This window comes from Pleurodeles waltl, chromosome 7 (genome assembly GCF_031143425.1).
Source record: "Pleurodeles waltl isolate 20211129_DDA chromosome 7, aPleWal1.hap1.20221129, whole genome shotgun sequence".
Lineage (NCBI taxonomy): Eukaryota > Metazoa > Chordata > Amphibia > Caudata > Salamandridae > Pleurodeles > Pleurodeles waltl.
Genome location: NC_090446.1, coordinates 80,131,542 through 80,157,056, shown reverse-complemented (window position 1 = coordinate 80,157,056; position 25,515 = coordinate 80,131,542). Strand labels below are relative to the sequence as shown.

The 25,515-nt window shown below is 45.1% G+C and overlaps 1 protein-coding gene across 1 annotated transcript in view; it reads left to right on the top strand.

Moving 5' to 3' along the window:
- The first annotated feature begins 4,388 nt into the window (after positions 1–4,388).
- Positions 4,389–25,515, top strand: part of FOXJ2 (forkhead box J2) — a 190,945-nt gene continuing 169,818 nt past the window's right edge. The window contains exon 1 of the mRNA XM_069243016.1: positions 4,389–4,979. The gene's annotated coding sequence lies outside the window, so the exon portion shown is untranslated. The remainder of the gene's footprint in view (positions 4,980–25,515) is intronic.

Sequence of the window (25,515 nt, the reverse complement as noted above, 5' to 3'; positions counted from 1 at the left end):
GAATGGACTTTATGGTGGCTGCGGTTTCTTCTTGAGAGAGGATGGGCCACATGGTTAGCATTAGTTCTTTGGATAAGATAAGGAGGTGCTTAGTGAGGCCTGGCTGCCTGTAAAAGTTGCTGAAAAGGCATTGATTTTGTTGCTGAAGACAGTGAAGATGTTAAGGGAAGTGTGAGCTATAGAACTGATGTTTGTTATATTGCATAAAGAAATGAAAATGAAACTGCAGGGCTGGGGATGGTGTTGCTAAAAGCAAGGTCTGCTTGAGGAGCCATGTGACTCGAGGCCACTTGGCCCCCGGTCCTTCTCGTTCCTCCTCCCCTCTCTCCACAGCGTGGCTCGGTCCCTCCCGGGGAACCCAATCCGTGTGTGAGAGGAATGCGGGCAATGTTAACCCACTGCTGCCCGCGGCGCCGAGAGAGAGGGCCGGGGTGGACAGCGCCTGGCAGCTGCAGAGGGCACACAGGTGGTGAGGGGCGAAGGCCAGGGGACAATTCCAGTCATGCCACAAACACTTTAAGGCCCAGACACCCTTCTCTCGCATGACACACACACTCTCTCTCTCCAAGTCTGCCCCCCCTCCAAAAAAAAAAAAAGTGTACCAGACACACAACGCAGATATATTCTGCGACAGCGGTATAAATCACTCACGCAGAGCAGACACTGCAAACAAATGTTAATTTAAGTGATGAGCACATACTCTTGGAAACGAAGGATAGTACGTTTTCACCACCTCGCGCATTAAACAGCACGCAACCGCATGTACAAACTTGTACACAGACATCGAAACCGATATTAAGACTTAAACACATACCATAGATACCTCACACGCACATATTACTTAGAAAAAAAGTAGGCATGTTATACTCACACACACGAAATATGTATACACAAACGAGTTATACACAAAAACGTGTGTTCATGTGCAACACATAATTCTATGCAAACGTACACCAATAACTATACAATTTGGAGCTAAATGGTACACAAATTTGCACAGCCACATCAGTATTTATGAGAACTCAAACACGGGTCAAACTACTACACTTGTAAATAGTGGGCTTCAGACCCAAATAAGAGCCATAACTGCACTAGTGAACGTGTGGCACGATCTACTTGAAATTGCGAATGAGGGCTCATTCGGCATGTTTACAGTTCCACACCTCAACATCCTTCTCCTTGGACAGTACTCAGTACTACAGACGTCTACTCTCCTCGTGGAACACATCCAAAATGCAATAATGGAATACCGCCACTCTCCTTGCCATATGGCCACATGTAGAGTCCCACAGAGGGGAAAATTGGCCAAAAGAAAGAGCTTATCAGCCCTCTAAAACGTTCAAAAAACAAAGCTGTCTGTACATCAATTCATGTCAACATGTATATTAAATAAATAGGAGAGATGTATGCAAGAACCACACAAATGCTTCTAGATGGATAAATATTAGTGTGGCATGATGTGTATATTTTCACTTTAACTGGTTTGTGCTGCTGTTTGGTAAAGTATATGCAGAAACAGTATAGTCTTTTTGTATGATATGGTTTCCCTCTCTTAAATTAAACTATCTTTTACTTGTAGAGAGCATGTATCTATTAAATTAGGATGTAGTTAAAAGGCATGCGGTACTGACGAGTGTTTTTTTTATGTTTCAGTTGCCATTAGTGTAGATGTGTTTCTTCCGTCACCTTGAATGAATCTCATGAAACTCCTAGTGACTCCTCCCAAAAACAATATTTGCCTAATCACTATCTTTCTGCATGCACTTCCAACAAGTGGAACTCACTTCCTACAGAATCAAGACCCACCCCCTGCTACGTTAAGAACTACAGGAAAGAGCCCAAAATACTGCTTTATCAATGAAAATCGATCTTAACTAGGTTTTACAGGGTACCCTGTCCTATTCAGACCGTATGCTATGTCCTATTCAGACCTTATGCTATGTCCTCTACATCTGATGCACCTTCAAAAAGAAGATACTGTTTTATGGTGTAGGTCTGGCATTTGCCACCTAAAGGTGCTTTCAGCATGTCATTTTCCTTAATTGGTTTATTACTGTCTCGTTCACATCTTTCTACCAACCACTACAACATACAGCATTGAGGAACTGGGCAGTCCGATTGAGCCACTGCCTAATTTTGAATGACAACATTCTTCCCTTTTAGAAGGAGTCCATCAACACACAGTAGTTTCTTTAGGTGTCAGGCCAAACCATGGCACAGGGTGTTTTTTTGACCCCGCCCCCAACCAAAAAAAAAAAAAACGTTTTGCTTTTAGATGGACAGGGGCCAACAGCAGCTTCAACAGCAATTATCCTCCAAAATCTTTAACAAAAGAGCACTGGCAAAGCCAAAAGGGTGGCTGCAAACTTGAGATATATTGTCTTTGCCAATGTTTGTTTAAATGTGGGGCCAACATAGAAAACGTTTAGTACATTCTACGTTATCATCGCTACTGCATCAACAAACCATGACAATATTATTTAATAGCAAGGTCTTCGCACTATAAGTTAGCACATTCATGTTAAAAGAATTAAGTACACTCCAGACACAACATGGACTCCAAGTCATAGCGTTTTGTTTATTATTATAGTCCCTCCACATACGGAAAAAAAAATGACTAAACCTGTGTCCACCACAGGATGCACACAATGGCCAAGAGAGCATCGCAGGGGTCAGGAGAACTGACCTTACGCATTCACCGCTGTGATTTAAGTGGACATATATAAGTGCAGATACTTTAGAGCATTTGTTCTCTCCTAATAAGTGCTGGTACTCTTCCATTGCATTTACTGTAGCAGTGCTGAGAGCTGCAGGTACTCTTCCATTGCATATACTGAAGCTGAGCTGAAAAGCGCTGGCACTTTCCCACTGTAGCAGTGTTGAGAAGTGCTGGTACTCTTCCAGTGTATCTATTGCAGCAATGCGGAGAGCTGCAGGTACTCTTCCATTGCACATACTGCACCTGTGCTGGGAAGGGTTGATACTCTTCCATTGCATATACTGCAGCTGTGCTGAGAAGTGCAGGTACTCTTTCATTGCATATACTACACCTGTGCTGAGAAGTGCAGGTACTCTTTCATTGCATATACTACAGCTGTGCTGAGAAGTGCAGGTACTCTTTCATTGCATATACTGCAGCTGTGCTGAGAAGTGCATGTACTCTCCCACTGCATATACTACAGCTGTGCTGAGAAGTGCATGTACTCTCCCACTGCATATACTACAGCTGTGCTGAGAAGTGCATGTACTCTCCCACTGCATATACTACAGCTGTGCTGAGAAGTGCAGGTACTCTTTCATTGCATATACTGCAGCTGTGCTGAGAAGTGCAGGTACTCTTTCATTGCATATACTACAGCTGTGCTGAGAAGTGCATGTACTCTCCCACTGCATATACTACAGCTGTGCTGAGAAGTGCATGTACTCTCCCACTGCATATACTACAGCTGTGCTGAGAAGTGCAGGTACTCTTTCATTGCATATACTACAGCTGTGCTGAGAAGTGCAGGTACTCTTTCATTGCATATACTGCAGCTGTGCTGAGAAGTGCAGGTACTCTTTCATTGCATATACTGCAGCTGTGCTGAGAAGTGCAGGTACTCTTTCATTGCATATACTACACCTGTGCTGAGAAGTGCAGGTACTCTTTCATTGCATATACTACAGCTGTGCTGAGAAGTGCAGGTACTCTTTCATTGCATATACTGCAGCTGTGCTGAGAAGTGCTGGTACTCTCATTGTGTATACTGCAGTTGTGCTGAGAGGCGCAGGTACTCTCCCCTGCAGTTTAGAAAAACGGACAGGTACTCACAGTAGCGTGCTCCTGGCCAAACAACGCTTCCACGCCTCGTCAGAGGTAACAACTCCGTACCCGACAGCACCTGCTCATTCAAAGCACCGGTTAGCGGTCAGACTCCCCACCGCTTGGAGACGTGCGGCAAAACGACACCACCCCAGAGTCCGCCCGCATACTCACACCCAGCCCTCCGCGTCCTGTTTCGCCCGCTCCTAATCATTTTTAGCACCGAGCCATGAGAGTAAACATAAAAGGGCCACACCTCCTGCATGCTCTCAGACCCACCTCCCGAAGACGTAAACCTCAGCGGCAGTTCAGGACCGTGCCGAGCACCACCCACCGGCGCGCCAGCGGGACTAGCTGTCCCCGGGCCGGGCGGGAGCGCCGCTTTTAACTCCGGGGGCGTCGCCTCGCCACTCGCCGGGTCCCATTTTTTTTTTTCCCATCAGCCATTTGGCTGGAGGCGCAGGGACGGCGTCACCCGACGAGCATTCGCGGCGACCAATCAGAGCTCGGGACGGAGCGGCTGGGCGGCGCCTCCCGCGACGCACGTACGTCCCCCGCCCGCGCGCCTCCCCCTCCCCTCCGCAGTCTGGATTCTCTGCCCTCCCCCCACCTCCCTCTGCAAGGACCCGAGGCCGACGCTGCCCTCCGTGGCGGAGACCGGGGCCGCCTGAAGACGCGCACCGGCCAGGCCCGCGAGGGCACCGCTCCCCGCGACGTCCGTGCAGCCGGCCGCCGCCGCCGTCCCGCGCCAGAGTCGCGGCTCGCCTCTATCCCGTGACAGGGCCCGGGCGGCGCGAGAAGGCCTTGCCGCTGAGGCCTCCCCTCCTGAAATCGGCGCGTACCGGGACACGCAGGCACCGATGGCGGACCCGTAGCCGCGGAGCGCCCGGAGGCCTCGCCGGGTCCCGCCGCCTGTTGACACGCAGGCCCCATGAGCCCGGGAGAGGCTCCCTGCACCGCACTGCGACAGCAGCCCCCCTCGGGGGCCCCGCCGCACCTGCCCCGCTGCCGCTCACCTCCCGTCCGCCGAGGCCCGGCTCCCTGACGCCCGTGGGGAGTGGGACCCTCCGTCACGCGCCGAGCCCGGCATGGGGACCCCCGAGGGCGCCTGACAGCCCCGCCGACGCGTGCCTCGCAGCGGACCCGCACTCGCTCACCCGCGAGGCGCTAACCAGAGGTGCGTGAGCCCTGCGGGTGTCATCGTGTTGTTGGGGGTGGTTCGAGGGGTGGGCGGCACCGGCCCCGGGGGCCCTGGGAAGAGTGACACTGCCAGGCTTGGCAGACCGGAACTCCCGCACGTCCTGTTTGTCTGCGTGTCCGTGTGTCTGGTGGGCGTTCTCCTGACTAGCCTGGCGATGGGAGTGACAGCCGACGGGGTTAGCCCCTGGGCCGGGGTCTGCCGGCTGTGCGGCTCCAGACTGGGGCGTGAGAGGGGGGCAGGGCCGCGCTGGAGTAACAGCGGATGTTGCAGGCCCTGACTGAGGTGCACTGACAGCTGCACGCGTCTCTAAATATCCGGATAGTACAGAATGGCCAGGTCTGAATTGTGGTGAATTGCAAAGCTATGTTTAGGGTCCAATACTGGCACTGGAGAGGTTGACTGAGCTCTGACAGGCGGGTGGGCACCAGTACTGATTTAGCAGGTGCTGATTAAAGTGCCCTGTGTACTAAAATGGCAAAGAGTACGAGTCTCAAACGAGGTGAAATGGAAGAGTTTTGGGTTGGCGCGAGCTGGTAAATAATTGTACTTTTGAAGAGCTTTGTCAGTTTCCTAGCATTGTAATGTCGGTTGTCTGCAGAAATCGCTTTAAGGAAATAGTTCTTTTAAGAACAATTTTTTAATGAGCATTGTATTTTATGGTGCGGAGCAATCAACCCTTGTGGAAGGTTTCACTTTCTGCACCTAAGCGAGATTTCTCCACCCTATTGCACAGATAATAAGTTACGTTAATGCGGGTGAGTCTGGTCGTCATCGATTTGTGTTTGATCAGCTATTGAAGGGACTAGAAGACTGCACACAGGGGACGGTATCTCTGAAGTGCATGGCATGGTATGTGGCCCTAACAAGGCAGACGCCTCCAGAAGTTTCCATTATCCGAAACGCCTGAATGCGTTGGCTGGAAGCCGTTTAGGGTAACTGAGATCAAGTCGTGGCTAATGTGCAGTGGTAGAGTTCTGTGGTGGTACCACTGCGGGACAAGCTTAAGGTGACACTCCAGGGTTGAGATGACATTGTCAGAGTTACATGTTGGCTGTAGTATTTCAATAGCAGATGGTGCTGCAGGACTGTATTGTAAATTATAGTTGTTAATCGATGTCTTGGAACACGTTGTATTCTGCGTTCACGTGAAGTGAGAGACTTGCACATGGTGTATGTGCTTCAGTGCTCTGAAGGATTTTATGTTCTTATGAATTATTTTTTCCATTTCAGTATTGCACCAAGTTTACAAACTTTATATTTATCTCTTAAACATAATCACCCATTCAGCTTTTGGTATCTTCAAATCCGTTGCATCAGCAAATGCTGTCAGTTTGTTAAGTTTTGGATCTGAATATAGTAATCAATCAGTCCGATATTTGTAGATCACAACTTTTTCCCTGTTGGGGGTTGGGGGGTCTCAAGATGCTGAAGGGGGGCGCAAGTCTGTCGAAGAGCCAGGTCTTGAAGTCCTTCCTGAACTGAGCCAGCGAGGGTGACTGTCTGAGGCAGCAGCGTGTTCCAGTTCTGCGTGATGAGGTAGTAGAAGGATCTTCCACTAGCCATGTTCTTCCGGATCGTAGGGATGGTGGCGTGGGCCAGTTGAGTAGAGCAGAATTGTCTGAGGGGTGTGTAGAAGGAGAGCGAGTAAACATACATAAAAAAAGCATTCAGCAAGGGAGCTCTCAGTGCTGCAGGAATAAATGAAAATCAAATCAATACAGCACAGCATTCAGAACACACAACAATAGAATATTTTTAATAAAATAATGAAGCTATGGTGAAACATTAGGGATAGTAGGACTTGTCTAAGACATGGGTCTTCAAACTGGGGGACTGATGATATTTTTCCACCTGGAAGGGGGCCCAAAATTGAAAACTCTGAAAACCACTGGTCTAAGAGCACTTTTTAGTTAAATGCAACATCTGAAAGATGTATTACATGACCTGAAAATGTGCCAGAATTGAGGGTAGGTCTGCCATGGAAGTCTTTCATCAGTTTTGGACTTTAATGCTGCAATCACTGCATCTAATATCGCTACATCTATTCTGCCTTCTTTTTTCCGTTACAGTGCAGCAAGTGAATCTGTCTCTGCCACCTTCGTTTTTCCCCCAGTGCTCCGAAGATGAGGTCTGGCTTGCTTTCCACTGGCATGCACGCTGGCGCTTAGCCAGCAACCATGCGTTATCTGCAAACTTGTTGTCCGTTTTAGCCGTTTAAACCTTTTTACATAAGCCTAGAATGTTTCCTTCAAATCCAGAAGCATAGTTCCAGACAATTTCCAGAATTACTGGAAACGCACTGATTTGCAGGACTGGGTTTATTCCGGACAACTCTAAATCATGTGTTCAACTCCATACTACTATGACAACATCCAGGGCATTCTTTTGGAGCATTGGGGTAGATCTTATGAAGCCGTTGTGGAATAAGTTAAGCTCTGTGTGGAATTTTAAATTGTATCAATTGATTCTCTAATTGCACAAAACCTTTGAGGAATATTCAATAATTTGTGTCCTTTCGTTTAGCATCCGTTGTCTTGGTAATACCCAGTACTGCCTCAGCAGTGACATATCCACTTTAGACTGGTGCAGTAGGCACTTTTCATAGTGCTGTCTGTTAATACATTTCTAAGTGTGCCATGCACAGGTGATTCGGAGGTCTCTGTTTCCAGATCAATTTTAATCACCTGGCTACAGCACAATAGGTTAGTAACTGACACGAGGGGACGTTTGCCTGGTTTGTTTTGATTCATCGAATGTTTAAAATTTGAGACTGTTAAATAAACGCCCTCCCCAATCACATTAATTCTAATTGTCCCACCATTCCCTTGCTGATCCAGTAGCAATTTTTCATAGTTTAGGAGGCATCCATAATGGAAGCGCTGGGGTAAATGCTTCAGCCATCTTTGTGTGAACAAGATATATATATATATATATATATATATATATATATATATATATATATATATAAAACATATTTTTTTAACTTCTTTTTATTGAACCAAGGAGGTAGAAAATCATGGCAGCACAGTACACTGCATTCTGTACTGTGGCCTCCTACAATAACAGTAAACAGAGATAAATAATCTCACCAATTCGCAACCGTGGCACTTGTAAGGCCAAAACATTGTTCCTGAGGCTTCCAAGCCACCGCTTCCCCCTTTCACCTTAATCCCCCCGTGTGCCAGCCTGATCTGCGCTCCTGTGTGCCATCCACACCCCCCATACCCTCTCCCACCTTTTTTGTGCATTCCCTTCCCTTATAAATCACTCTCTCCGCTCCTTGGCGAGCAAGATATTTTTCAAACCAACGTTGGTCACTGTTGGAAGTTTGGATTGATGGGGACTTTTATTGTTAGGATCCAGCACCTCTGAGACCAGCACTCTGATTCCCCCATGTAAGTGAAATCTGATTTGTGCGTCTTCCAACCATCAAGCTACCCAACGGAGCTGTGCAGCTAAATAATAATTTTCCAAATTGGCAACTGCAAGCTCTTCACCAGCTGACTCGAGTTATTGTTTACTTAAGGCTATGTTAGTTCTATGACAGCCATACATGAGATCCAACAGTAATTTACTTGGGTCCTTTGAAACCCTGCCACGTATAACCATCTGCGCATTAGACAAGAACTATAAGAAACAAGACAGGAGAACCATTTTAGCCAAGATAAGTTTAACCAAGATAATTTATTCCAGAATTGAACAGATTCTCGTGTCTCATCAGTCTAACTAGATTTCCCTCATTGTATACACACTTTTCCAACAAGTCCTGACTGTGCTTCACACCTGTCAAGATGGTAAAGGAAAACTGGTAGATCCTCCTTTGGATTATTAAAGTACAGCAAGAAATCAGTAGCATATAGCGATAGGATGTGCTTATGGCCCCCTATATCAAGTTCTTCTCATAAGCGTGGCAGCTGAAGGTTCTGTTGGAAGATCAAACTACCATAGGGACAACTGCTTCCTTGCATTGTCCCCCTCTGCACTCTTAGAAAAAACCAAGCCCCTATAGACCCGTGTGGTCAGTCTAGCATATACCAGATGGATGCAGTTCCAAAATTTGGTCCCTTTTCTCATTTCCTTCTTCATCGCCTCCAAGAACTTCCAATCCAGGGTCTCATGGACTTTATCCAGGTCTAAGTCATTGACTACTGAAGTTTCACTCAGCGGAAGGTTACTGATCAGTTTCTTTGTGGATCATCTTACCAGAGAAGCTCAGTGTGTCAGGGAAAGACATATCTGCACTGGTGTTTTTTCTGCGATACAAGATATTTCTGATGGCAACAAGGGCTTTTTTTCTGGTCCTTATGGCATAGAGGCACCATTTTTGTATGAATGGCATGGAGGCTGCATTGCTGCACTAATGGCATGAGTGGACTTTGGGCAATGATGTAAATTTTGTGCTGATGTACGTTTTCTACCAGTCACTTGTGGAAAAATATATTCTTGTTGCACTGCTGCTTTCAAAGCGGATGCCACTTGTGTATATTTCTGTAGTTAAGCTACTGGGGTATATGTATAAGCTCAGCGCAGTTGGCACATTTTTTTTGCAGATGGCATTTTGTACTTGGAAACATTCTGAGCTGATAAGATTTGTTTATTGATGGCATTTATGCAAAAATAACTAGTGTGCAGTTCCTAAAACTATTTCATAGAAGGACACTCCTAGTGCAATTCCATGAGCAAGAGGTCGGTGGAAAACGAATGTTCGGTAGCAAGATACCTCAACCACCCACCCACATGAGTAGCGTGCTTCATCATCGGATGTCTTCTCATTGGGCCTGTGCTGCCATGCCAGAGTGCGCCGTCTGTGGAGTGTGGAAAAGCCAATAAATAACTCTTACTGAAATTACTGAAAAAAGGACAGCGTCTAACCTGAAAAATAAAAATGAGAAGAGAAGCATATATTGTTAGGCATCATATTGTGTTGATAATTGAAAGTATGTCAAGTGAAATCAGTGCACTGGCATTCAGCTTAAATGCAATCAAGGAGAAAATGGCAAATGCAAAATGCCACCCACAAAGACACTGGACAACCAAGACAAAAAAAAAAAGCACTCCCCACACTCTGGTGGTAGAAGTTTCAAAGCAGCGACTAAGGTGTCTTGTATTTCTTACCTTAATTGGGAAATACTTATCCCCCTTGGGTATTGCAGCAAACAGGGCACCTCACTGTGTGTGCTCTCTGTGAATGGAAATGCAAGCTTCAGTGAAATAGAGCCTCTACTAACGAGATCTGTAGAAGGAAGGTGAAAAAAGTATTCCCCACCTTATACGCTGTCACTGCCTGTGATCTACCCTTTCACTTATCCATTAATGACATTTCTTAGGCATCATTTCAAGCAGTTGGTTTTAACCTAGGGTACTCAGAATTTCTCTTCAGTTGGCGCAAGGGTGCATTTGTCTTCTGGTGGCCCTGAAGAAAATTTCTTTACCAAAGGCACTATTGGAAGCTAAATAAGAGAGCTGTTGCTGTTTGTTGATTTGTGACATTGAAGCATTTCTGTGCTGGTTGCTCTGGGTGCGTTTCAAACAACAGCATTGGAAGACCTTTCTATCCTAGTTGAACATTTCCTTACTGATAAAACTTGAGTAGGGTATAGTTCATGCACTACTGAAGGCTATTGCAGTTCTCTACTCTAACACTTGGGTGTCTGTCAAAGTGTGTAAAGGTGATGGTTACACAATAAATGGAAACCAATTAGGGTCTAAGACATGGTCGTGTCTTGGGAACCTCCCTTAGTCAACTTAGTAACTGCAGACCTCAGAAGCGCTCTCAATTACTGCCATTGCTCCCCTACGGGTAGGAGGACAGGAGGTTGATTATACAATACACAGAGGATCTCGTGAATTTAGACCAGACCAAAGTAGGCATGTAAACGACACTAGATGAATTGAATGAATAAAACGCTATTAACACGTTAACTGTGATCTCAAACAAAACTAAGGTAATGGTGTTTGGAAACCAGAAGAATAAACCTTTCCAGAAGATAGGCTAGTTCAGGATCACTTACATAGCAACGTGCAACTATATTGGAGTCTGGCTGTCGGGCAGTGGCAGCGCCATTGCTGAGATGAATAACATCACGAAAAAAGCAGCGCACTAGCACAGGCCTTGTGCAAGATAAAAGCACAGCTACACAGCTCTCGGCAGGCTTAATCATAAAAGATGTTAAAGCAAAGCTGATCCCAACTATTTCGTATGTCTGTCATGCTTTTCCTTCAAACTTTTCACAGGAAGTAGACAAACTGCAATGCATTACATAAGGAAAACTATTTCACCCAACAAGCTCAAATTTATTTTGTTTACTCTTCACAAGCAGGATCTGGAATGTAAATCAGCCTCCATTTAAATATTGTAGGGTGTGCTATGTTGTATTACATAGCATGGAATGGTTTGTGCACTGACCACTACAGAATGGAATGAATTGTTTCAAAAAGGATAATGAGTTGGAGCTGAGAAGCTCAATTGCTCAGACCTCTGATGGGCGGGGTCTTTATATTGGAACCGTTACTTGAACAACAAAAAAATCTTACTTAAAGTTTTGAGAGACTCTACATCTTCACATTGGCAATGAATGGACTTAGAAACGTATGCATAAGAACTCAACATCTATTTGAATACGACGAGGACAAGAGGAAAGTTAGCAAAGAGAGAAAACTGACCATAACCTGGACTGCTGAAGGCTTACTTTATCTGTTAACTGCCTTAGACTTCATCTTCTCTCATCATATTGGGTGAGTCGCGTTTCAAATAGATAACTCAACTGTGTGGCGATTGCATCGGCACAAGCACTTTTCACCAGCACGCTTAAAGGCAACAACACAAGCAGAACTGTTTACTCTTTTATGCCTGCCAAGTGCATGGTGACCGAGCGGACGGAGACTGACTGGAGGGTCCTGTGCTTGTTCGGAAGTTTCACACGTTCATCTATCCGCATGTGAGATGCCAGTCTTCTTTCTGCTCCGTCCAGTCGGAAGCATCAGGGCTCTGGGTGCTGGTGCCACTGCGTCATTGAAGTCTGTGTCCGTGTTGGAACATTTCTGGCCTATTTCCATGTTCAAGTACTAACTCAATGATCTGTGTGAATGAGGTGAAACATAGCGGCCATCCTAAGAAAGAGAGCTTCTTTAAATTTTTGTTGCGTCGGTGATTACTATATGCAGCGATTGCTACATCCTCTTCCGTAGTGTATCACGTTCTGTGATACATCTGGCAAGAGCTGAAATTCAGTTCTGACATGTTGCAGTCTGTGGCCATTATACAGGTGAACTTCTTTTCTGTTGCAGCATGTTCAAGTGGAGCCACTGCTACAGCATGACAGCCTTTGACGAGCACACACAGGATGTTTTTTAAGTACTGTGTCCAATTGCAAGTCTATCTGTAACACGAACACAAGTGTTCATCATTGGCTGTGTGTGTTATCAGTGGTGCACACACACTTTGATAAACTTGTGAACACTGTTTTGATGTGCTGTTACTGTCCAGAAATCAGGTGAACATATTTATTTAAAATGTGTATGTGCTCATAAACTTAATGAGAGTATTGCTTCAGCATGTCTTCTAAGGGAAGTGTTATTGATTTGTTGTTATTATTATAAGTCTACATCGCGTTGCAAGGTCAACATTTAAAATGTCACTGCGCTTACATGTTTTCCCTCCTGAGGTAAACCTCAAATATCTTGGCAGAGACTGAAAAAAGTTTTCATTCACTATGCCATGTTATGTGGTAGCTCTCTTGGTGTCGAGAGGCAAATGTCTTTATGTATATACTGTTTGGGTCTGGCTGGGCAAGAGGTATTTGAGCACTTATCTAAATTGTCCATGGAGAATGCAGATAGCCTCAGTGATTATGACATTTTGTCTGAAGAAACTTGATCTGCACTATTTACCAAAGTTACGCACAGTTTTAGAATGGTATCAGTTTAGAAGGAGAATGCAGCATGCGGGTGAGTCAGTGGAAGCATACTTATCTGCTTTAAGGAAACTTGTGTCCACATGTAATTTGGTAGAACTATAGATGAGGGTGAGAGGTCAATTTATGTTGGGATGTGTCTTGGAAAATGCAAGGGAGGCTTTGTGGCTAAAGAACAATCCCATACTTAATGAAGTAATTTCCTAGACTAAGTTGTGTGAGCATTCACAAGCATGTGTGGAGATTATTCGGAATAGTAAGCCTAGTGATGAGAACAAAGAAAAGGATACCGTACATGCAGTGAAATCCAAAGGTCAACAATGGCTATGAGTAAACAAGCTAGAAAAGAAAGTTCAAATTAAATGCTTTAGGTTTGGTAATGTGTGTCATGTTTCAAATTTCAAACAGTGCCCTGGGTGGAAGGCTACATGCAAAACTTGTAGAAGGGTAACTTTACGTCTTGCTGTAGATTAGTAAAAAATACAAGTAAAGTGAGTTAAGCAGTGTGTGATGCGGATAATGAGTGTGGGGAACTTGTCACCAGAAGTTATGGCTCGGAAAGCACATGGTGGGGTGAGAGTATGTGTGGACTTGAGGGAACTAAATAAGGCTGTTATGGCAGATCGATATTCTTTACCAAGCATCATAGCAATGTTGTGCTGTTTAGAAGGTGCCAAATTGTTTACCTCGTTTGATCATGTCGCTTTTAATTGGCTCACTACTGTCAACTAATGCTTTACACTTCATTTTCAGTTTATGGGGCAAGAAAATTACTGTTAAGAATTTACAACACCAGTAGCTCTAGCTCGAACAAAAGGCGTGACCCATTGCATTGCAAATGCTTGTAATAATTTTGGGCATTAAGATTATTTCCCGACATAGTATTTTGGTACTTATACTATCGGGCTGCTTTCGGAGTTTTATGAAGGGTCATTTCTGCACTACTGCTCTTAGGCATTTGGTATTATCTACTGTTGTCAGTGAGACATATCCATATTGATGGCACTGTCATAACAACATTATTGACTTTTTGTAAATTGATCCTCGGAGTGCTCACTTCTGCCTTTAAGCGCTGTGAAAATTCCATGGCTGTTAGCATAATTTAATTGCACTAGTTTTAACCTAGAAAGAATGGATGGTAGTGTGTGTTGCTGGGATCCAGACTGACCTTCAGATCACTGCAGATGTCAGTGACCATCATTAACTCAATGGATTTCCTCAATGTCAGTGGAGTCATTTTGTGTTGGTAGCTGCAAATCTCTTATGGTTCTAAGGCATTTGACATTCAGAACTGTTTGTACTGTGGCATTTCTTTGCTATGGTAATAGAGATGGTCATGTATAGTGTGGTATACTGATGTGGTGTTCGGTTGCGCAGAGGCTTTTGAACTGGTGACATTGGCATGTTCAGAACACCATGCAGAGCATTTCTTTAATTATGTAGCATGAGATGTTTCATACTTACGTCATTCAAGACTTGTCCAAACTGAAGTATTTTGAGGCATTTGTGCTGCTGTTTCCGAGGATGCTCCTACACTGATGGCATGTCCGCTTGTTGACCCAGTATTATCTCTGAATCCTGTTCATGCACTAACCCCATTGGATATTTCTGTACTGAGGACACTGGTGAACATTGCTACCCTGGGAATCTTTTTCGGTATTTTTGGAGTTGAATACTTTTAGTAATGATGATGCTGTTTGCTGTACACCCATGGCACTGGACGTATTTTAGAACTTGCACTGATAGTGTTTCTCCACTGGTGGCACTCATATTCATTTACTCCTAGGATGGATGAACGTTTCTAAGCTGTCTGTTCTGTGGTCACGTTTGTGTTCTGGTGGCAATGAGACTTTTCTGTAATGATGGCTCTGGAGTCAGATCTATCAAACACAGCAAGGTATTTGTAGGTGGTTTCTGTTCATCAGCTGGTGTACCCACACACACATGTACAATCCTGTCATGTTGCATCTTAATTGTGCACTACCCCAGTGCTGGCCGCCGTCATTGTGTTTGTTTATTTTTAAATTGTGGGAAAGTGGGCTTGGATATATCTTAGAGGAGGGGCTCGCAACGCGAAGGTGTAGATGCCCCTCTCTCCCCACCCTTCCTGTCAGCAGTACAAAAAAAGTGCTAGACGTAGCCACATTGCTCTCCTTGTTTAGGGGGAGGGAGGGAGGATGGGACCAGTTAATCAATTGTACTGTTATTTTGTTTAAAAAGTCAATACTTATGGTCTTTTAAACAAATCTTTCAGCCATGCTGTGCAGTTGCCACGATGCTGTGCAGCACAGTTGAAACTTTAACAAAGCCAGTCGGTTGTGCAGGCAGCCCCTTTTTGGTTGTGCCAGTCCTTTTTCGGATGGAGGGTGGGAGAGGTGAAAGCAATGATATAGTGGAGGAAGCAGTTACTGGAGTGTGGGATAAGGTAAACACTGATTCAAGCACCAAAATGAGGAAAGGTGGGAGGAGAAACAACTCAAAGCCGTCAAGCAACCTTGTATGTTGGTAAAGCAAAAAGGGACAAGCAACAAACTAAAAAACAAAACTAAAAAAAAAAAACGAAATATTTCCTTATCTAACGCAATCTGGGGCTCATGTAAGAGCGTAAGATGGCCTTTGGCTGATTGTTGCGCTATTTAGAAAGAAATTAATCTGACCTTGTGTAACATAATCTGATGCTCATGTAAAGCGATCCTATGACCGCACTCTGATTTCACCTATATACAACTACAAGAGAAAAGTAGCTTTCAAAAGCACAATCAGTGAAAGGACAATGGGCGAGGAAGCAGTGCTTGGGCCATGCTCACAGGTGTGGAGAAACACACAGGAAGTGAAGCCCGCGCATGCAGACCAAAGTGATGCAAAGAAATAAGTGCTACTGAAGCCAACCAATGTTAAGCATTTTTCGGGCTCCCTGTAAGTAAGCAAAATGTCTCTCAAGCTACAGCGCATGTACTGTCACAGACGAGACCTAAAAATGTTGATAATGGTGGCAATAGGTTCCTTTGTTTTCTGTCAGCAACTTCTATTCCTCTGTGCACTTTCATTCTAAAATAACATTGCTCTGTACATAAGGTATTAACCCTTTCTGATGCATTTCAGAAAGATGGCTCATTTTTGCAGCAGTTTGGTGATCCCCAGATGGGTTGAGGATGTAGAAATATCCATGGATACACTGGACACTTCTGTTCAAATGGCAACAGGTGTTTTTTGCTGACAAAACAGAGCGTTTCTGTGTTGAGACATGTGGCGTTTTTGAGTTCGTGGCTTGGAGCGATTTTTGTGCGTGCGCCACTGTACTGGGATTCCTGGGCTTATTGCAGCTTTGGAAATTTTTTATAATGACAATGAGGCATTTCAGTACTGATCTCTGGAAATTTCTGTATTGTGCTAATGGGTGTTTACTTTCTGTGCCAATGGTACAGTTGGTGCCCCAGTGGTTCACCTGCCCTTTTTCTGGCATGCACTGTACTAATACGGTGTATAGACTAGTATATCGGTTATTACCCTGGGGTTAAAGAACCTGTTCTCATCGGTTCTGCAACTGTTCAGAAATGAATTAAGAGAGTAGTAAAGTGGAATATACATACTGTAAAACTGAAGGAATTGGAGGCTAAAATTTAAGTTTGATCCCTAGCTTCTTAGGATCATTGTTCTAGCTAATCTAGAGGAACTATGACATAGAAATTAGTATATGACTGTGGGTTCAGTTAATCTCCTAAATCCTGTGTAGGCATTTGTCTTTTTTTGGTCCCAACAAATTAGAAATCCTAGGAATTTGATGCACTTACCGTTCTATATGGACCTGGGTGTGTGCATCTTTTTAGTCAATTTGGTATCTAATTTGAACAGAGCTGTTGCGTTGTCAGAAAGGATATGAGAGTGAGGTATGTGGAATCTAACCAAACTGAGGATAGACCTAATGGGTTAGGGTGACAAGATGTTTCTCAGTTTATACCCACATAGGGTTGGACTGTAAGTAGGTGGAGCTCTTTGTTCCCTAAATGTCTGGTACAAGAATTGTGTTTTTTTTTCCTGCTGTGCATTTCAGTGCTAGTTCGAACTCCATGTATGTTATGCAATACGTGTATATAAAACAATTTCACATTGCTGTTTGGTATTATCTTCACAACAAAAGAGATGGCACTATAGTAATGTTTTGTTAAAAACTTTTGTAATGTATTCAAACATCCTATAATATTTTGGTGTTGTAAAAGCTTACGTGAAATGACAAAAAAAAGTCATAGGAGATTGTGTTTAGTGCTAACTTGGAAAAAGGACAATTGTCACCCTAAATGTGGTTTCATTAGGGGGTAGACTTGAGTTTTTAAGAGACAGTTCATTGTATGGTTTTGGAGAAAGTGGAGGAGTGGGTTCTCCACCAGAATAATGTTCCTTTTTAATATGAAAATTTTAACTGGAGGGCCAAGAGTTGTGATATCAGCATACCCAGAGCAGATCACAATTCTTTAGAAATGCAGGTCCTAGCCATTGTATCATAACAGGGTTGCATAGCTATCTACAAGCATTACAGTAATGATGAACTAAAAGCATACATACCCTGGTGCCCATTATACTCCTTTATTATACATAGAGTTTGAAATGCAATTTGTTTGGTTACCTGTGAAGAGCTTAAGAGGTTGATGGTGCAAGGTCCCTACACATTTTCAAATTTTATTGACTTATCGAAATTTTCAAGAAATTAAACCATAGATAAGGGATTTTCGAAGTTACAGAAGCATGGGTAGGGAAAACTCAATCTCTTGTCTATACCAACGGCCACATATGGATTTTTTTTTTTTTTTTTTTTTAGTGTATTACAGTGTTTTTTTTTTTAAATATATTTTTTATTAACATTTTGTTTTTACACATTTTCATGTTTGTTCATTTTACATGCAATTCTGCTTATGTTGTTATAATCTTCTTTTTGCTCATTGTTTGCACTCTTTATTATCATTAATCTAAATGTTTTTTATTCAATAAATTATGCACATTTACTTTGTTCAATTATATTTCCTTTCTGCAATTCGCTGTGCTGTGTATTAAACAATCAACCAACAAACTTGGACCCCTTCTTCTTTGTAACTTGGGAGGGTGGTGCTTGGGGCTAGATACAGGAAGATAAGGGTGGCGGGACGGGAAGCAAAAGGTGGGGGGGAGGGAGACCCAAGATGTACGATGTACAATTTCTGTTGACAATCGTTTTGAGCTATTTGAAGGTAGGGAAAGGAGGAAGGGGAGAAAAAAGGAAAATCAAAAGACCATAAACGGTCAACTTTTACGGCCTTGTGTGATTGGCTTTTGTGGTTGCTAGCTTGAAGGTACTGTAATGTGCTCGTTTTTGGGTGAGGGAAGATGGCAGTCCAGGGCGCACCGGCACTCCGTGAAGGCGGCGGGTCGCTCACTTTGCCTACTATTATTGTCAGTGGTTCAGGGGTCAGGGATCCAACTATCCTCCCACCCTTATTCTTGGTGCGATCTATGTGTGATTTGGGTCTGATTTTGGGTGCCTGTCTATGCGTTTCCACCATTTGGTTCCATCCTCGGTGTGGTTTGAGTTGCGCTGGTTTCTCCTACTGGGCTTGCCAGTCTCCTATTTATACTCTCCCAGTTCGTCATTAAATTCTCCCACCCCGGGGCTATAGGAACCTGGCGAATATTTCTGGCTTCTTCCGCCTTTAGGACCTGCAGTTCAGCTCTGGACCATGTTGATATATCCCTTTTCCAGTCAGACAGTTGAGGGCGATCCGTAGCCCTCCAGCCCCTCGAGATTAGTCTCTTATAAAGGGCCAAGGAAAGGTCCAAAAAACGCCTCTCCACTTTTCCGCAGAGCGCAGCTGGCCTGAGGCCCAGTAGGCACAGTTCAGGGGTGGGTCTCACCTCAGTTTCAAGCAATTCAGACAGGGTAGGCAATATTTCATTCCAGCCCGTCTGGATCGTAGGGCAAGTCCAAACCATGTGGTCAAAATCTGCCCCTCCTCCTCCACATCTCGGACAATTCCCTAAAGCCCCTCCATATTTACGGAACAGTCTGTGAGGCGTGAGGTAGGTTCTGTGCAAATAATTATACTGAATGTATCTTAGCCGTGTATTATGTGATATTTTCTGGGGGTAGGCAAGTGTTCTCCTCCATTCTGAGTCAGTCAGTTCCCGCCCAATTGTTCCCTCCCACCTTCCTCTCAGCGACCGTAGTGGATCCAAGGCTGCCCCAACTTGGGCCCGATATATTTTAGTGATCAGATGTGATTCCTCTCCTAATGTCAACAGCGAATGCAGGACCTCGTGTGTAGTAGGCTCCGCGTTCACTGTGCCCCAGTGGGTCTTAAGAGTATGTATTAACCTCCCATAAAGCAGGAACTGCCCCCCGGGATCCCCTTTTTCCATTAATTCAGCAAATCCCCTCAGCACTCCCTCCTTGAAGAGTCCTCCCACTAATTCTATTCCAGTTGACAGCCAGGGGCCAAGTCCGGTGTTTCCCGGCCCTCTCCCCCTGGGTTCTATGGCAAGCACCGCCAGTGGTAAAGCTGGGGAGTATGGGGGGCCCACTCCCACTCTCTTCATGCATCTTTTCCAGCATGCCAGCGCCACTTTTATCATTATATTGTTCCCAGGGGGGGTTATCTTTCTGTTTGTCATGCATGTCGCAATCCACGCCAGGTCTATTGTTCCTTGGGCTGTGTATAAATCAAGTTGGCCTTGGCCCACAAGCCAGCCGGATATCCACTGTAATTGGGATGCCAAATAGTATGCTTCAAAGTCGGGGGCTCCCAGGCCACCCGCATTGGGTGGTCTGCAGATAGTTGTAAGTGTAGTTCGTCTGCGCCCATTGTCCCATATTAGTTCTCTGAGTATTGCATTCAGGTCGCGAAACCATGCTCGGGGTATTAGTAGTGGCAAGTTGGCAAAGTAGTAGAGAAGTCGGGGGAGCATGATCATCTTTGAGAGCGCCACCCTGGCCATCACCGACAGCTTCAGAGAGCGCCAAAATTCTACCGAGGGTCTCAGGGACCGGAGCGCATTACCAAGGTTGCCCTCTCTTAAGTCTCCCACGTCAAGATAGATCTGGATCCCCAGGTATCTAAATGTCCGTGGGGCCCATTTCAGGTCTGTTGAGCATGTTGCAGGACAACTATATCCGGGCACCAGGGGGAACACATATGTTTTATTACGATTAAGTCGTAATCCTGACACTACTCCAAACTCCTCCAGGGCGGACAGGGCCCTGGGGAGGCCACTCGCCCCGTCTCTAAGATAGATCAAGATGTCATCTGCATATAGCGATATAATGTGGTCAGTTGGTCCCCATTGAATCCCTCTGTCAGCTCCCTCCCCTCGTACCCAGGCCGCTAGGGGCTCCATCGCCAGAGCGAACAACAATGGGGATAGGGGGCACCCCTGTCTGGTTCCTCGATGTACTGGGTAGGCACCAGAAATTGTCCTACCTGTCTTGACCCTTGCCAGCGGGGATGAGTATAACAGGTCCACCCATTCGACCCAGCCCTCTCCCAGACCCATCTTTAGCATTGTCGCCCTCAGGTAGTCCCACCTAATTGAGTCAAAGGCCTTTTCAAAGTCCACTGCTAGCAGGGTCCCAGTTGGCGGCTTCGATTCACTAGGCATATGTATGATAGAGAAAATACGCCTAAGGTTTAGGGAGGTGCTGCGACCAGGTATGAAACCGTTCTGATCAGGATGTATCAGGGTGGGCATAAGGGGCAACAGCCGGTTGGCCAGGATCTTACTGAGGATCTTAGTCGCTATTTAGCATTGATAGCGGGCGATAGTCTGTCACTGATGCCTCCTTGCTATTTGTTTTAGGACACTACCAATGCCTCACGCAATGTGCGTGGGAGTTCTCTGTTCTTTGCCGATTCCGTATACATTTCTATCAGTCTGGGGACCAATAAGGTTTTATATTTTTTATAAAAGTCCATAGGAAGACCATCTGTACCCGGCGTCTTCCCAGGGGCCAATTGTGTAATTGCCTCAGCCGTCTCATCCGCAGTCACTGGGCCCCCCAGGCCGACCCTGCCCTCCGGGCTCAATACTGGTAAAGGTATCCGAGCTAGGAAGTTGTCAAGGGTCCCCCTCTCCATGTCTGTGGGCCTCCTATATAGGTGTGTATAGTAATCTCTAAATGCGTCGTTAATGGATTCTGGACTAAGTCTGCGTGTTCCTCCCCTGTCTAATACACTTGTAATAGGGTCACTATCTCTGTTTGGGCGCACCAACCATGCCAATAGTCTACCAGACCTTCCCTCCTCTGACTGTATGGATGCCAAGTGTCTTTGCATATTATGGCATCTAAGTCGCTCTTCAGCCTGGGAGTACTCTCTACGTGCACGATCGTACTCTTCATCCACTTGCCCTGCAGAGCCCTGTCTCAGCTCCCCCTCGTGTATGACTCTCTCCGGCGCGTTTAATTCTCTCTCGAGCGTACGTTTTATCCCCACTGACTGACCAAGACAGTGACCCCGCGTCCCCACTTTGAGTGTCTCCCACTCTATGCCTCTGGAGGAAGTGGATCCCTGGTTAGTTTCTATAAGTTCTGTTAGGTCGCATCTTAATTCCTCCCTATATGCCTGATCTTCAAGCGCTGTCGGGAGCATTCTCCATGCCTGTATGGGGGGTCTGTCCAGCAGTCGCCGCACTCCGCTCCGAACACCGGACCGCCCGCCTCAGCACATCAAGGCACCGTTGCACAGTCGGCCCCTCCGGAGCCGATCCGTCAAGCGTGCGCCATGCTCGGCTCCGTGGCCGCGCCCCCAACGGCCATATATGGATATCGCTGTATTCCCCCCCCCCCCAATTCGGGGCAATCTCTCACAAGAGCCTTATGTGCTCTATGGCAAATAAGCCAGGCAGCAAAAATATATTTACAAATGGCAGTTTCCATCACCAGTGATGGATCACTTTTACAAAACCTAAAGGCATTAGCACCATCAAAAACTGTTAGGTTTTTGCATAGAAGCACAATCCACTTTCTCCTTGGGGAGCTATGTGTTTGGGGCAGAAGAAAAAGTATTGATCTGTTTCTTCGCCTATCATATATAGTTTGCATTTACTATCACCAAGACCATTTGGCAAACACCAGGCAATATAGGCTTCCACAGGTAAAGTGCCAAATTGAAACTATGAGAACAAAGCACAAGCAGGTCTAATTGGATCCATAAAAGGTTCAACAAGTGGTTCCTGCTTAACAAGCAGAAATTCTCTTGTCAGACTGCCCTTTTATACTTGTCTGGAAAACTCTGGTATTGACCTTCTCCCAAAGTTTCTGCTTAACAAAGGAAGTTGAATTGGCTGGAATCACTTTGTGATTATCCCAAAACTTGGGGAAACCTAATTCTGCCATGTTGATTTTCATTTTCTGCAACTAGCTAACCTTCTCCTAACAATTTGAAAACCTCAATGTATCTCTAATACCCTCCCTATAGGGCTCCAAATCAGCCTTCTTCCAGAGGCGAATCTAATAGAGTGGGGGCTTCAGGGATGCATGATCTGAAATAGTGTGCAGCCTAAGGTCTAATCTTAAAGGCACAGATGGGGTACCTTTCCCTCATCTCTGTGATGTTTCTTAAGAAGTTGTTTTCTTTTTACTAAAAGGATATTTTGGTTATCAAACCCCACAGTTGCACACCATACAAGGCAGTTCACCTAAACTGGGCCTTTATATACTTCCATTACAGGGTTTAATGGAGGACTTTCTGCAACTTTGACCTTCGGGCCTAAAGCTCTCCCATAATATTATATAGGAACTTTTGCTAATATGTGCATCCCATCTTCCAGAATCCATTAATTTTACCCCCAGATAATCTATCTCAGTAGCTCTTTCTAGATTAACAGAATATATTGATATTCAGGCATTCACCTTTTTCTTCCCATGGCTGCAGGCCATCAATTTTGTTTTCCCAGCAGTGACCTAGAGTTGACGTAGTCTTTGCAAAAGAGGCAAAAATTATAGACTAAATTCTGGAGGTCCCTGGCTGACTTCTCCAGGATGTGAGTGTCGTTCACATAGAACAGCCCCGGTATTTTCTGACTAGCCAGGCAAAAGAAATTATTCGCACAATTATTTACTCAATGCAGTTGTTATATAGAAGGAAGAGGGTTGGGGCCAAAACACAACCTTGCCGCACTGCCTCTCAGTGTGCCATTATTGCTGCATCTAATTCGAGCATATGTACAATCATGTAGGTGGATAATTAAGTATAGAAGTTCACGTGGAACACCCATTCTCTTCAGCGTGTCCCACAACTTGTCCCTTTTGATCAAAGTCAAGAGCTGCTCGGAGGTCGATAATGGCGACATATAAATTCCCTCCACTGATACCCACAGTCTTCCATTGAATTGCCATAAATTTCTAAACTTGATCTACTGCACTAACTGCATGTCTAAATCCAGCTTGCAGACTTGAAATAGCTCCACTCTTCTCAATCCACACGATCAGCCGCTATAAAATCTGTTTAGCAAAAATCTTTGGGAGGTTACCAATCAGAATTATCGGCCGTAAATTAACTGAGTTACTAGGAATGCCCTGCTTTAAAAGAGGAACTATTTCTGCCCCTTTCCAGGTATGGGGAGGGTGCGCGCCAGAAGCTTGCCCTGTGCAGCGGGACCGACTGCCCCTTATTATGCGCCTCCTGGCACGTGGTCCTGGCAGCTTGTGTCCCAGCCGCAGGCTGGTCTGGGAGATGATATGCAGGCTTTAGCAAGGCCACCCCCTCTGCTGTTAGCTTGTCCCACGCAGCGGTGGGGGTGGGGGTGAGGTCCGTTGCCACTTTTTATGCACCTCCTGTCATGTGGTCCTCGGGGAGGTCTGGGAGATGAAGTGCGATCTTAAGGAAAGCTCACCCACCCCCGCTGTAAGGCCCTTCGACATGACTCCCATCAATAGACGAGCAGCCCCAAGTACTGACATTAGCTAATGAAGCCTGGAGACGGCACTTGCTATGGAAGCTAGGATGACCACCTGGCATGGAAGCAACCTTTGGACAGTGAATATACAAATAAAAGATAAAGGGTCAGGTTTCAGGACAAAAGCTCAGTTTTATAGACACATCTGAGGAAATCACTGAATAATATAAAAGTAAATAGATTGTAGACGTGCAAGTCAGAATAAATGTATATTTTTGTCTTTTGTAATATATACCCTTAGCGATCAAACATTCATACATAGATGGACTTATTTAAGGGTTAGGAAATACACAGCTTCAAGCAGGTTAACTAAAAGGGTGCATGTTGTAGTATGGGGAAGTGAGGTCACCCTTATCCGACACTGACATATCTGATGCAGGCTACATGCAACTGTTTTGAGGGAGGTGTTGGCTGCAAGAGCAAGTCCTTAAAGCTACCATGTCACCTCTGACATTTGTATTACAGTACTGGGGTTTTCAAATTGTCCTGTATTCATTTATTGAGGCGCTCAAAACCCAACCATGTGCAAGTCGACAGAGTAAATTGCGTTTAGCTTTCATTCTTGTCTGTAAACACAATTTTATATTTTTCTCAAATACCATTAAACTGTAGGGAGTTTTGTGTGACAGTAGTGGCTGTCTGTTTTTTTTCTGGATAACCTGGCTGAGGCTATAGTGTCATCATAATTTACTATTCATCTGGTAATTTCTTCAGAGTTTAAGGCTAGGACACAAGGCTAAGCAACTTTAAACTACTGCTATCCATGGCTTTGATTGTAAATGTTTGACTGTCCTGCCCCCATCTCTGTAAATAGGTCTCTAACTGGATTGGGAAATTGTTCCTTGTCTGTACTGCCCAGAGTCCATAAGAATACTGACTACTGTCACAAATGTCTCATATGGCTTCAGCTACAATGTTAAAATTCATTCAACCTTATCAAATGCTTCCTGTTTGCAGAATGCAAACTGGCCATGTGTCACTATCTTCTTAATGTTGTGCACACTTTTTTTTGTTGTGCGCCATATGCCTGCTCGCTGCTGAAAATTCCCTGCTACCTCCACTTGGGAAAAAGGAGATGTTAGAAATTGAGTTTATGGTTGTCAGAGTATGCACCCTGTACAAGAAGGAACCACAATCCCAGTCAGGGTAAGTCTGATACACACTTAGAGATGACCTGTTCTTACCCTTTGGCAGCTCGGCACAGAGCAGTCAGGCTAGTCCAAAGAGGCAATGTGTAACGTATTTGTGACCCCCACCCCCCCCCCCCCCACACACACACACCACTCCTTCTCTCTCTCTCTTGCTTCCTCATCCTCACTCCCTCTTCCCTCCCTAACTTTCTTTCTCTTAGAAGCAATAAGCACCAATGGGGATTATCCGGTTGCACTGGACAGGGGTCAAGTCAACAGTTCAGGCCAACAGGGATGGAGCGCAGGCCTGGGACAAGAGTCATACAGAGGACCTTGATCCTGGTCACAACAGCGAGATGTGGGTTGCGACCCATGTATTGAGCTCCGGAGTCGAGGTGATATGTTGATTTATCTTCCATACAATGGTGGCAATGTGTTGGTTCCAATGATGGGGCGTGGTGTCGAGGTACGAGGGGATGTGTTGATCTGTCCAAGCTGCAGTGACTGGGATGTACAGCTCAGAGCGTTGGGCTGTTGGCAGTGAGGCATTGG